The sequence below is a fragment of the Mesoplodon bidens genome, assembly GCF_964165515.1.
Source record: "Mesoplodon bidens genome assembly, chromosome: 2".
NCBI lineage: Eukaryota > Metazoa > Chordata > Mammalia > Artiodactyla > Ziphiidae > Mesoplodon > Mesoplodon bidens.
The window spans coordinates 170,160,077-170,172,660 of NC_138177.1; positions in this window are offsets into that span (position 1 = coordinate 170,160,077).

The following is a 12,584-nucleotide window of genomic DNA, read 5'->3' on the forward strand; positions in this document are numbered from 1 at the left end:
ACCTAGGAATAAACCAACCTAGGGGGACAAAAGACCTGTATGCAGAAAACTATAAGACACTGATGAAAGAAATTAAAGATACCAACAGATGGAGAGATATACCATGTTCCTGGACTGGTAGAATCAATATTGTGTAAATGGTTATACTACCCAAAGCAATCTACAGATTCAATGCAATCCCTATCAAATTACCAATGGCATTTTTTATGGAACTAGAACAAAAAATCTTAAAATTTGTATGGAGACACAAAAGACCCCGAATAGCCAAAGCAGTCTTGAGGGAAAAAAACGGAGCTGGAGGAATGAGACTCCCTGTCTTCAGACTATACTACAAAGCTACAGTAATCAAGACAATATGGTACTGGCACAAAAACAGAAATATAGATCAATGGAACAAGATAGAAAGCCCAGAGATAAACCCATGCACCTATGGTCAACTAATCTATGACAAAGGAGGCAAGGATATACAATAGAGAAAAGATAGTCTCTTCAATAAGTGGTGCTGGGAAAACTGGACAGCTACATGTAAAAGAATGAAATTAGAACACTCCCTAACACCATACACAAAAATAAACTCAAAATGGATTCGAGACCTAAATGTAAGACCGGACAATATAAAACTGTTAGAGGAAAACATAGGAAGAACACTCTTTGATGTAAATCACAGCAAGATCTTTTTTTTTCCCTCCCCACCCCCAGCCCTCACGCGGGGGCCTAGCAAGATCTTTTTTGATCCACCTCCTAGATTAATGGAAATAAAAACAAAAATAAACAAATGGGACGTAATGAAACTTAAAAGCTTTTGCACAGCAAAGGAAACCATAAACAAAACGAAAAGACAACCCTCAGAATGGGAGAAAATATTTGCAAACGAATCAATGGACAAAGGATTAATCTCCAAAATATATAAACAGCTCATGCAGCTCAATATTAAAGACACAAACAACCCAATCCAAAAATGGGCCGAAGACCTAAGTAGACATTTCTCCAAAGAAGACATACAGATGGCCAAGAAACACATGAAAAGCTGCTCAACATCACTGATTATTAGAGAAATGCAAATCAAAACTACAGTGAGGTATCACCTCACACCAGTTAGAATGGGCATCATCAGAAAATCTACAAACAATGAATGCTGGAGAGCCTGTGGAGAAAAGGGAACCCTCTTGCACTGTTGGTGGGAATGTAAATTGATACAGCCAATATGGAGAACAGTATGGAGGTTCCTTACAAAACTAAAAATAGAATTACCGTATGATCCAGCAATCCCACTACTAAGCATATACCCAGAGAAAACCATAATTCAAAAAGACACATGTTGGGCTTCCCTGGTGGTGCAATGGTTAAGAATCTGCCTGCCAATACAGGGGACACGGGTTTGAGCCTTGGTCTGAGAAGATCCCACATGCCGCAGAGCAACTAAGCCCGTGTGTCTCAACTACTTAGCCTGTGCTCTAGAGCCCATGAGCCACAACTACTGAACCCACGCACCACAACTGTTGAAGCCCACGCGCCTAGAGCCCGTGCTCCGCAACAAGAGAGGCCACCGCAATGAGAAGCCCGTGCACCGCAACGAAGAGCAGCCCCTGCTGGCTGCAACTAGAGAAAGCCTGCGGGCAGCAACGAAGACCCAAAGCAGCCATAAATAAATAAATAAATAAATAAATAAATCTATTTAAAAAAAAAAATGCACCCCAATGTTCATTGCAACACTATTTACAATCGCCAGGTCATGGAAGCAACCTAAATGCCCATCAACAGACGAATGGATAAAGAAGTTGTGGTACATATATACAATGGAATATTACTCATCCATAAAAAGGAACGAAATTGGGTCATTTGTTGAGACGTGGATGGATCTAGAGAGTGTCATACAGAGTGAAGTAAGTCAGAAAGAGAAAAACAAATATCATATGCTAATGAATATATATGGAATCTAAAAAAAAACCAACAAAAAAAAGTTTCTGAAAACCTAGGGACAGGACAGAAATAAAGACTCAGACATAGGGAATGGACTTGAGGACACAGGGAGGGGGAAGGGTAAGCTGGGACAAAGTGAGAGAGTGGCATGGACATATATACACTACCAAATGTAAAATAGATAGCTAGTGGGAAGCAGCCACATAGAACAGGGAGATCAGCTCAGTGCTTTGTGACCACCTAGAGGGCTGAGATAGGGAAGGTGGGAGGGAAACGCAAGAGGGAGGGGATATGGGGATATATGTATACGTATAGCTGATTCACTTTGTTATACAGCAGAAATTAACGCAACAATGTAAAGCAATTACACTCCAATAAAGATGTTAACAAAAAAAAAAAGAAAAAAAATCAGTGAGAGACAAAGTGATAGGTAAGAAGTAGATTTATTTAGAGAGAAACACACTTTACAGACAGAGTGTGGGCCATCTCAGAAGGTGAGAGGCCCCAAAATATGGCATGGTTAGTTTTCATGGGCTGGGTAATTTCATAGGCTAATGAGTGGGAGGATTACTCCAATTATTTCAGGGAAGGGGTGGGGATTTCCAGGAATTGGGCCACTGCACACTTTTTAACCTTTTATGGTTGGCCTCAGAACTGTCATGGTTCTGGTGGGTATGTCATTTAGCTAATGTATTACAATGAGTGTATAATGAGGCTCAAGGTCTACTGGAAGTAGAATCTTCCACCATCTTGGACCTAGTTGGTTCTAACCAGTTTTTGTCATGTCCTATGGCTATGTCATTCTTTTAAAGTTTGCATCTTGCCCCCTTCCCTCCTGTTACAGAACTATAAAAGAATAAATTTCTATTGTTTTTAAAAAATTTTTTTAAATAAATTTATTTATTTATTTATTGGCTGCGCTGGGGCTCCATTGCTGCACGCAGACTTTCTCTAGTTGTGGAGAGCGGAGGCCATGTGGGTTTCCCATTGTGGTGGCTTTTCTTGTTGCGGAGCACAGGCTCTAGGCATGCAGGCTTCAGTAGTTGTGGTGTGCGGGCTCAGTAGTTGTGGCTTGCAGGCTCTAGAGCGCAGGCTCAGTAGTTGTGCTGCACGGGCTTAGTTGCTGCACGGCACGTGGGATCTTCCTGGACCAGGGCTCGAACACACACCTCCCGCATTGGCAGGCGGATTCTTAACCACTACGCCATCAGGGAAGCCCTAAATTTCTATTGTTTTAAGCTACCCAGTTGGTAGTAATTTAACATGACATCCCTTGGAAACCAGTGCAGACAGAAAGGGACGTCGCCATGTAAGAATCCTGATCCTTATGCCACTTGCTCCCACAGCAAGAATGCATACTGTCCTTCACCCTCCTAATGCCTGAGGGTCAGAATATAGCCAGAAGAGGATCCAATCCACAGTGATGGTCTAGGTAGTGGCTGAAAAGAAAGAGGAGGAGACTAATGGACTATCATAGTCACTACCCAGAAGTGAAGACATCTTGGCCTTTTACCCCACCCAAAATGAATATGTGTATGTGTGTGGCTGGTGTATTAATAGAAAGGTTTATTTTAAGTGGATAAGATTCTATTATATTGGGTAATCCTTTATTATATTGAATAATTCTATAATTAATATAAGTAATTTCTGGAAGGTCAATTCCCACATTATTACATTAAAGCCAATGGAGTGAATATGACATGACTTATGTTATATTCATGGTATATATAACATGGGCTTTGCTCCTCCCCCCATTGACCCACTGTCAGTGAATTACTCCCTGGTGTACCAATTCCCACTGTAGATGTTAAAGTGAGTCTCAGCTCTAGAATATGATCATACACATGCTGGTCCATAGTGGTGGCAGGGCAAAGTGTCAATATAGTGTCTACAGTGTCCCCATGAATAGTACTTCATGGTTGAGGTACCCATCCTCTTCTTCAGGTGGTGAGACACTCCAACACTCCACTTCCATTTTTATTTATTTATTATTTTTATTTGTTTGTTTGTTTGTTTGCTTGTTTTTGGCCACGCTGTGGCTTGCAGGATCTTAGTTCCCCAGCCAGGGATTGAACCTGGCCACCCCCAGCAGTGAAAGTGCCAAGTCCACTGGACTGCCAGGGAATTCCCTTCACTTATGTTTTTGGCTTGGGATTTTTGCCTTTCTTCCCCACTGGGTCTTGGAAGAATGGCTGATGATGTCAAAAAACTGCTTGTGCTTTATACATAATTTGTGAGTCTGTATAGGTTTCAAGCCTCCCTCATGTAGGAGAAAGAAGCTACTGCTAACCACAACTCTGGAACATTAATCCTTAATCAGACAGATGCACATTCATTCATTTGGCAGGCACTTTTAAAATACCTACTATGTGCCAGGCACTGTTCTGTGTGCCAGGAACATAGCAATGAACAAGGCAGCAAGGTTCCTACTCTTGAGGAGCTGACAAATTAGAGAAAGAAGACATAACAAGCAAGTAAACAACTGTGAACATGATCGCTTCAGATGTGATAAATGTTAGGAGAGAAACAGGGACGTGATAGTTGGGGGTGTGAGACTGTTACCGAGTTAGGCCGCATGGACCACCCACTTGGGCCCTAGCCTGGCCAAGGCCCCTTGCCTTGGTAGGGAATATTCTTTTTCTGTTCAGTTCGCACAGCCAAAAGTGAAACTGAAGCTGAGAGTGGAGCAGCACAAGCTTTATTCAATGGCCAGAGAATGGAGAACCAGGAACTTAGTTCACAAATCAACTTCTCGCGGGTGGGGCTCGAGGGTGCATCAAGGCAAGATTTAAGGGCAAGGTTAACGAGGGAGAAGCATTTGCATAGGTTTTCAGGGAATGGGCGAGGTTCTTTCTGGGTATGGGTACCACCTTTTTTCCTGCCCTTTAATGGCCCTTTGGCATCTGAGTGAGAAGCTGGTCAAACCATCATGGTGCAGACAGGTGGAGATCTTATGCAACTTGGTTGGTTGGTGGTGACTTAATCAGGAGTCAACATCATCAGTCTTCTGGTTCCCAAGGGTCTGGGTCTATATGCTTGTGGGCAGCATACAATTAACTTCTTCCACCTGGTGGGGAGTTTCAGTATCTGCAAAATAGCCCAAAAGACATGGCTCAGGATATTATCTATAGCCCTTGAAGAGGAACTAAAGGTCCTTGACTTTGTTTAATGGCTAAACTATTATTATTTTGTCTTGCTTGACTGTTTTCCTTTCTGCGTTTTCTCAGTTCTCTGATTAAATTCATTCTCTGTAACTCAGGAAAGGCTAAAGTTTTTCTACAAATAAGAGGCAGGTGGAGGACATGGCAGGGGCAGGGGGTGTGTGTGCCTCAGGAAGGCCCCTGCTTGGTTACAAGATGGCTCTGGGTCAGGAAAGTATTTGATACTGTCCCTAAAGCACAGTCAGTGAGGGATACATGTTGGAGTTAGGAGTGGCCAGATCATTTACTTTTTTTTTTTTTTTTTTGGCCATGCCACGCCACATGTGGAATCTTACTTATCCAACCAGGGATCGAACCCACACCCCCTGCATTGGAAACACGGAGTCTTAACCACTGGACCACTAGGGAATTCCCAGGAGTGGGCAGATTATGAAGGGCCCTTGTATTAGTTTCCTACTACTGCTGTAACAAATCACCACAAATTTAGTGGTTTAAAACAATTTAGAATTCTGGAGGTCAGAAGTCTGAAATGGGTTCACTGAGCTAAAATCAAAGTGTTGGAAGGTCTTCCCTTTGGAAGCTCTAGGGCAGAATCCATATCTTTGCCTTATCCAAGAATCCATTCCTTAGCTTGTGGCTCTTTCTTCTGCCTTCAAAGTCAGCAGTGTAGCATCTTGTCTGACCCTGACCCTCCTGCCTCCCTCTTATAAAGATCCTTGTGATTACATTGGACCCATTCAGGTAATTCAGGATAATCTCCCCATCTTAAGATCTTTAGGGAGTTGCCTGGTGGCCTATGGCTAGGATTCCGGGCTTTCATTGCCATGGCCCAGGTTCAATTCCTGGTTAGGGAACTGAGATCCCACAAGCCATGCAGCACAGCAAAAAAAAAAAAAAAGAAAAAGAAGAAGATCTTTAACCTAATTCCCTTTTGCCACATAAGGTAACATATTCACAGATTCAGAGGTTTTGGATATAAGGAAATGGACATTTGTCTTAGAACCTCTGGGCTCTATTAACAAAAATACCACAGCCTGCATGGCTTATAAACAACAGAAATTTATTTATCTTGGGTAGTTCAAAATGAAGGCACCGGCAGAGTGTCTTGGTGAGAGCTCACTTTGGGTACATAGAAGGCTATCTTCTCACTGTGTCCTCACGTGGTAGAAGGGGAAGGGAACCCTGTAGCCTCTTTCATAAGGGCACTAATCCCATTTATGAGGGCTCCACCCTCATGAGCTAATCACCTGCCAAAGACACCACTTCTAAATACCATCGCATTGGGGGTTAGGTTTCAATATATGAATTTTAGGGGGACAAAAAATTCAATCTATAGCAACATTTCGGAGGGGCATTATTCTGCCTACTACGGCCCTATAAGTCATGAAAAGAAATTTAGATTTTTGTATTTGACCACACCTTGCGGCATGTGGGATCTTAGTTCCCTGACCAGGGATTGAACAGTGCCCCCTGCAGTGGAAGCGTGGAGTCCTAACCACTGTCAGTGGAACCACTGTCATTCCTGAAATTTATTTTATTTATTTATTTTTGGCTGCATTGGGCCTTCCTTGCTCCACGCGGGCTTTCTCTAGCTGCGGCGAGTGGGGCCTACTCTTCATTGCGGTTCGCAGGCTTCTCATTGCAGTGGCTTCTCGTTGCAGAACACAGACTCTAGGTGCGCGGGCTTCAACAGTTGTGGCGCACGGGCTCAGTTGCTCCATGGCATGTGAGATCTCCCCAGACCAGGGCTCAAACCCATGTTCCCTGCATTGGCAGGCGGAGTCTTAACCACCTCGCCACCAGGGAAGCCCTGGAATTTAGATTTTAGTTAAAGTGCAAAAGTATGCCAAAATGGAGTGACAGGCTTCCCTGGTGGCGCAGTGGTTGAGAGTCCGCCTGCCGATGCAGGGGACACGGGTTCGTGCCCCGGTCTGGGAAGATCCCACATGCTGAGGAGCGGCTAGGCCCATGAGCCATGGCCGCTGAGCCTGCGTATCCGGAGCCTGTGCTCCGCAACGCGAGAGGCCACAACAGTGAGAGGCCCGCATACCGCAAAAAAAAAAAAAAAAAAAAAAATGGAGTGACATCTGATTTCTGGTTCTACTTCTTTCTTTTTTATTGACTGATATAGAAGAGGGCCCAGGACAAACACTAGAACTCCAGCTGTGATACTGTGATTTATAAGAAATATATATTAGTCTTCCGCCATTCCTTACAGAGCTCCTAAAATCCTTGGAACTTCTGAAGTGATTAGGGTGATAAAGGTGTCTTTTGTTATTTGTAACAAGCTCTTTTCAACCACACCTGAGTTTATGTTAATGCAGTGAATTTTGGAAAGCCCCTAGGCGACCTAGGCAAGGGGGCTCATTGTCAGGGGAAACAACCACAATTAACTGGTGCTTTCATTTCTACTCCCACTCTCCACCCTTATCTCCCAGGAGATGAGATTGAGGGACTGGAGATTGAATTCCATCACCAATGGCCAATGATTTAGTCAATCATGCCTGCTTGATGAAGCCTCCATAAAAACCCAAAATGACGGGGTTTGGAGAGCTTCCTGGTTGGTGAACCGTGGAGGTGCTGGGAGGGTGGTGTGCAGAGGGCATGGAAGCTCTGTGCCCCTTCTCAGGAGCCTCGACCTATGCACCTCTTCCATCTGGCTGTTCCTGAGTTACATCCTTTTATAATAAACTGGTGATAAGAAGTTAAAATGTTTCCCTGAGTTCTGTGAGCCACTCTAGGAAATTAATCAAACCTGAGGAGGGTTCGGGGAACCTCAGATATACAGCTGGTTGGTCAGAAGTGTAGGTGAGAACCTGGACTTGCAATGGCATCGCAGAAGCTTCCATGTGTGGAAAACCCACACATCCGGTGCCAGAAGTGAAGTAGTGTTGTAGTGGAGTATTGAGAGTAGAGAAGACACAAAGGAGTGAGTTGTTGTGTTTTTTTAAAATTTTATTTATTTATTTATCGCTGTGTTGGGTCCTCGTTGCTGCGTGCGAGACTTCTCTAGTTGCGGCGAATGGGGGCTAATCTTCGTTGCAGTGCGCGGGCTTCTCATTGCGGTAGCTTCTCTTGTTGTGGAGCACGGACTCTAGGTACGCAGGCTTCAGTAGTTGTGGCTCACGGCATCTAGAGTGCAGGCTCAGTAGTTGTGGTGCATGGGCTTCTTTGCTCCGCGGTATGTGGGATCTTCCCTGACCAGGGATGAAACCCGTGTCCCCTGCATTGGCAGGCGGATTCTTAACCACCGCACCACCAGGGAAGTCCAGGAGTGAGTTTTTTTCTTTAGAAAGTCAATAGAGGAGGAGGAGGTGGCAAAGAAGACGGAGGAAGGAGCAGCCACTGAGGGAGGTTGAAAACCAGATGATGCTGAAGCCCTGCAACTCAGATTGGGACTTGAACTCGTGGGCCGGGACTCAAACCCAGCCAAAACCCAGATTGGGACTTGAACCCTCGGTCTTTCAACTGAGATCACACACCTGGTCTCAGGACTTAATGAAGCTCAGGTTGTTGATGTCTCATCACAGAAAGAATTCAGTGAGAGACAAAGCCATAGGTAAGAAGTGGATTTATTTAGAGAGAGACACACTCCACAGTGTGGGCCATCTTGGAAGGCAAGAGTGGCCCCAGTGTATGGGGGGGGGGTTGTCAGTTTTTATAGGGATGGGTAATTTCATAGGCTAATGAGTGGGAGGAGTATTCCAGCTATTTTGGGGAAGGGGTGGGAATTTTCAGGAATTGGGCCACCACCCACTTTTTGACCTCCTTGGAACAGTCACGGCACCTGTGGTTCTGTCATTTAGCTTGCTAATGTGTCACAATGAGCATACACTGAGGCTCAAGGTCTAGTGGAAGTCGACTCTTCCACCATCTTGGACCTATTTGGTTCTAATCAGTTTATGTCGTGTCCTCGGGCTATGCCATTCTTTTAAACGTTGTGCCCTGCCCCCTTCCCTCCTGCTTCAATTCTGCCCAGAAACCATTTCAAGATGGTGAGAGTGGTCATCTGTGTGGGTGATTGCAGGGAGCTGAGGAGGAGAGAGCACTGGATTTGGTAACATGGAAGTCATGGTAACCTTGATAAAAGCAGCTGTAGAGGAGTGATAAGGTCATAGGCCAGATTAAATTGGTAGAAGAGTGAATGGTGTTACCAGAAAACTGGGTTCGCCTCTTGTTGGGTGTTGAGCCAAAAGACACAACCAAGGCAAACAGCAGGAGAAGAAAGGATTTATTACTTGCAGCAAGTAAGGAGAACACTGGGGATCTTTCCCAAAGCAGTGTCTCCCTAAACAGCAAAATTGAGGAATTTTTAAGCTAAGGGTACATGTGTAAAAGGGAAGAGATAAATCGGAAACCACGTTTGATCTGTTTCTTTGACAGTAACCTTTGCTTTTCGTTGCTTTTGTTATTATAATCATACATAATGGCCTGCCTCAGGGAACCCTGCCCCTTTGCCTCTATGTTAAACCAAAGTGCCTTTGTACATCCTGACCCTGTCCACATGTGGATGGCTGCAAGAAAGACGAAATTAACACATCCCCTTCTGGAGGCTGGCCATTCCAGGGGACATTTGCAAATCTTATGGCCTTTTTACTTTACTTCCTCATCTCCTCCCCTCCTCTATTCTATAAAAGAAACTGGCATCCAAACCCCGATAAGATGGTTTAATCAGAGACACTAGTCTGCCATCTTGTCTGCCGGCTTTCCGAATAAAGTCGTATCTCTTGCTTCAAAACCTCGTCTCCGATTGGTTGGCCTGTCGTGTGGTGAGCAGAGCGAGCTTGGACTCGGTAACTCATGCATATTCATGAAGGGGCTTGAGCAGAGGAGAATTCAGCATAGAATTAGGTCAAAGGTTGAGAGAGTCCAGCTTTAGTTGATTGAAGTCCTGAGGGTCAGCAAAGATCAGCATCATCAATCCTTAGGTTTTGGGATCTCAGCATGTAGTTACCATCCTCCACCTGGGTGGGGCATTTGTTCCGGCAGAACTCAGAGATTATGTATATCCCTTGAGGAAGAGCTAGGGCTCTGCTTTATTGATGAACTATTGTTTCTTGACTGCTTTTCCTGTGTTCCTGCATTCCCTCACTTTCCTACACATCATTAATTGCTGAGACCGGCTCAAGGGCAAGCATTGTGGCCAGGCTTAGATCACAAAATGGCTTAGCCTAAAATGGCTTCTCTTTTGTCAAGGAAGCCATGCTGGTTCTCTTTCTCTGGGGACTTCCTACCCTTTCTGCTTACAATAGGAGATGAGGATGTCGAGAATACAGAACTGTGCCATCTATTATGGTAGCCACTCACTACATGTGGCTATTGAGCACTTGAATGTGGCAAGTTTCAAATGAGAGGAGCTATAAGTGTAAAATGCACACCAGATCTCCAAAACGTGGTGTGAAAAAAAAGAATGTCTCATTAATGTTTTAAAAATATTGATTTCGGGCTACCCTGGTGGTGCAGTGGTTGAGAGTCCGACTGCCGATGCGGGGGACGCGGGTTCGTGCCCCGGTCCGGGAGGATCCCACGTGCCGCGGAGCGGCTGGGCCCGTGAGCCATGGCCGCTGAGCCTGCGCGTCCAGAGCCTGTGCTCCGCAACGGGAGAGGCCACAGCAGTGAGAGGCCCGCGTACCGCAAAAAAAAAAAAAAAAAAAAAAAAAAAAAAAAAAAAAAAAAATTGATTTCATGTGGAAATGTAAACATTTTGGCTATAGTGGGTTAAGTATATTATTAAAATTGATTTCACCTGTTCCTTTTTATTTTTTAGATGTGGCTACAGGAAAATTTAAAACTATCAATACATATGTGGCTCATATTATATTTATATTGGACAGTGTTGGGGTAGATAATTATTTCAATAATTTTACTGTGAAGGGAACCAAGAAATTAGAAGGAAAATAGAGAGGAATTTAACATTGCTGACTACTCCCATCTTCTTGAATCTATCCTCCCTAAGCTTCTGAGTTACTCAATTCTTCTGATTCTCCTTATATCTAACAATTGTTCTTCTGGACCTTCTTCCTAGGGTCCTCCCCCTGTTCCCAAAACATCAGGTGAAGGAGCTAGCCATGTGGCTGTGCAGGGGAAGAAAGTTCCAGGTAAAGGACACAGCAAATGTAAAGGTCCTGGGGCATGGGTCTGCTTAGGGTGGTTATGGAACTGGGAGGAAGACTGTAGTTGGAACACAGCTGGAGAAAGTGTGGTAGGAAATGAGCTCTGGCCAATAAGGTGTAGAGGGGAGGGACTCGGTCATTTACTTTGAATGAGGTGCTAAGTTTTTGGAGGTTTTTGAGCAGGGGAATGTTCTTCTGGTTTACATGCCAAGAAGACTATAAAGAGGTGTTGGGGGAGGAGAAAATTTTCCCCTCTACCCCCTTGAGTCCTTGTGGCTGGACTAGTAATAAAACTGACACAAGACAGATTAAGAGGAGAAAAAGAAACAAATTTTAATTCATGTGCATGGAGGCCCCATAGAAATGGGACCTAAGAAGTGGCCAAAGCAGGCAGCTTTTATAGTTTTTAGACAAAGAAATAATAAATTTGTGAGAAATTGACAGGACAAAGAAACTAAGGTTTCGGGTGCTCAATTAATGAAGAATCTAAACAGAGTTTGGTCTTGGGGCAGTAAATTAAAGAAGTGACAAGGTTTGTTTATCTAGGCTTCTCAGCCTGAATTCCCTATCCTTGGCGATAAGGATGTCCTCTACCTCCAGATGCTGGGAGTGCACCTTTCACATGAAAGACTTATTTCCTGCTTTCAGGGAGACAGAAAGGAGGGTCAGAGTGTATCCCTCTTGCATTTCTTAAGTAACTGTAATTCAAAATAATCAATAGGCCATTGAGGCACATTTTGGGGCGGCCTACTCCGGGCCCCAAGAGGCAAGGGTGAAAAGAGGAGACCAGTTAGGAAGTTTTTGCAGTAATCCAGGTGAGAGGCCAGGTGGTAACAGTCCCTGTACAGTAGTTGCATTCTGTATATATTTTGAAGGCACACACAGCTGACAGGATTTGGGGAAGTTCTGCATGGCGATGTAAGAGAGAGAGAGGTTAAAGGTTAAAGGTATAGCTAAGAGGATGGAGCTGCTACCTGCTGAGATGGGGAAGATTACAGAAGGACAATCTGTCCTTTTGGGGGTGGCTGGAAGTAGAACATGTTTTGGATCTTTAAAGTGCAAAGTACCTGTCATACATTGGAGATGCCAGGTATGCAGTAGGATATACAAGTCTGGCATTTTAGGAGCAAGGTCAGGTCAGGAGATAATGGTATTTGCGAGTCATTAACACACAGCTGGTATTTAAAGCCACAGGAGATGAGATCACCCAGGGAGTAAATGTAGTTAGAGAAGTCCAAGCACAACCCTAGGCCACTCAAGTTTACAGGTTAGAGAGATGAGAAAGAATCAGCAAAGGGCACTGAAAAAGAATGGCCAGTGGGTGATGGAAAAACCAGGAGAAGGTGGTGTCCTGCTGAAACTGAGGAGGACCCTATGGGGCTCTCTGGTA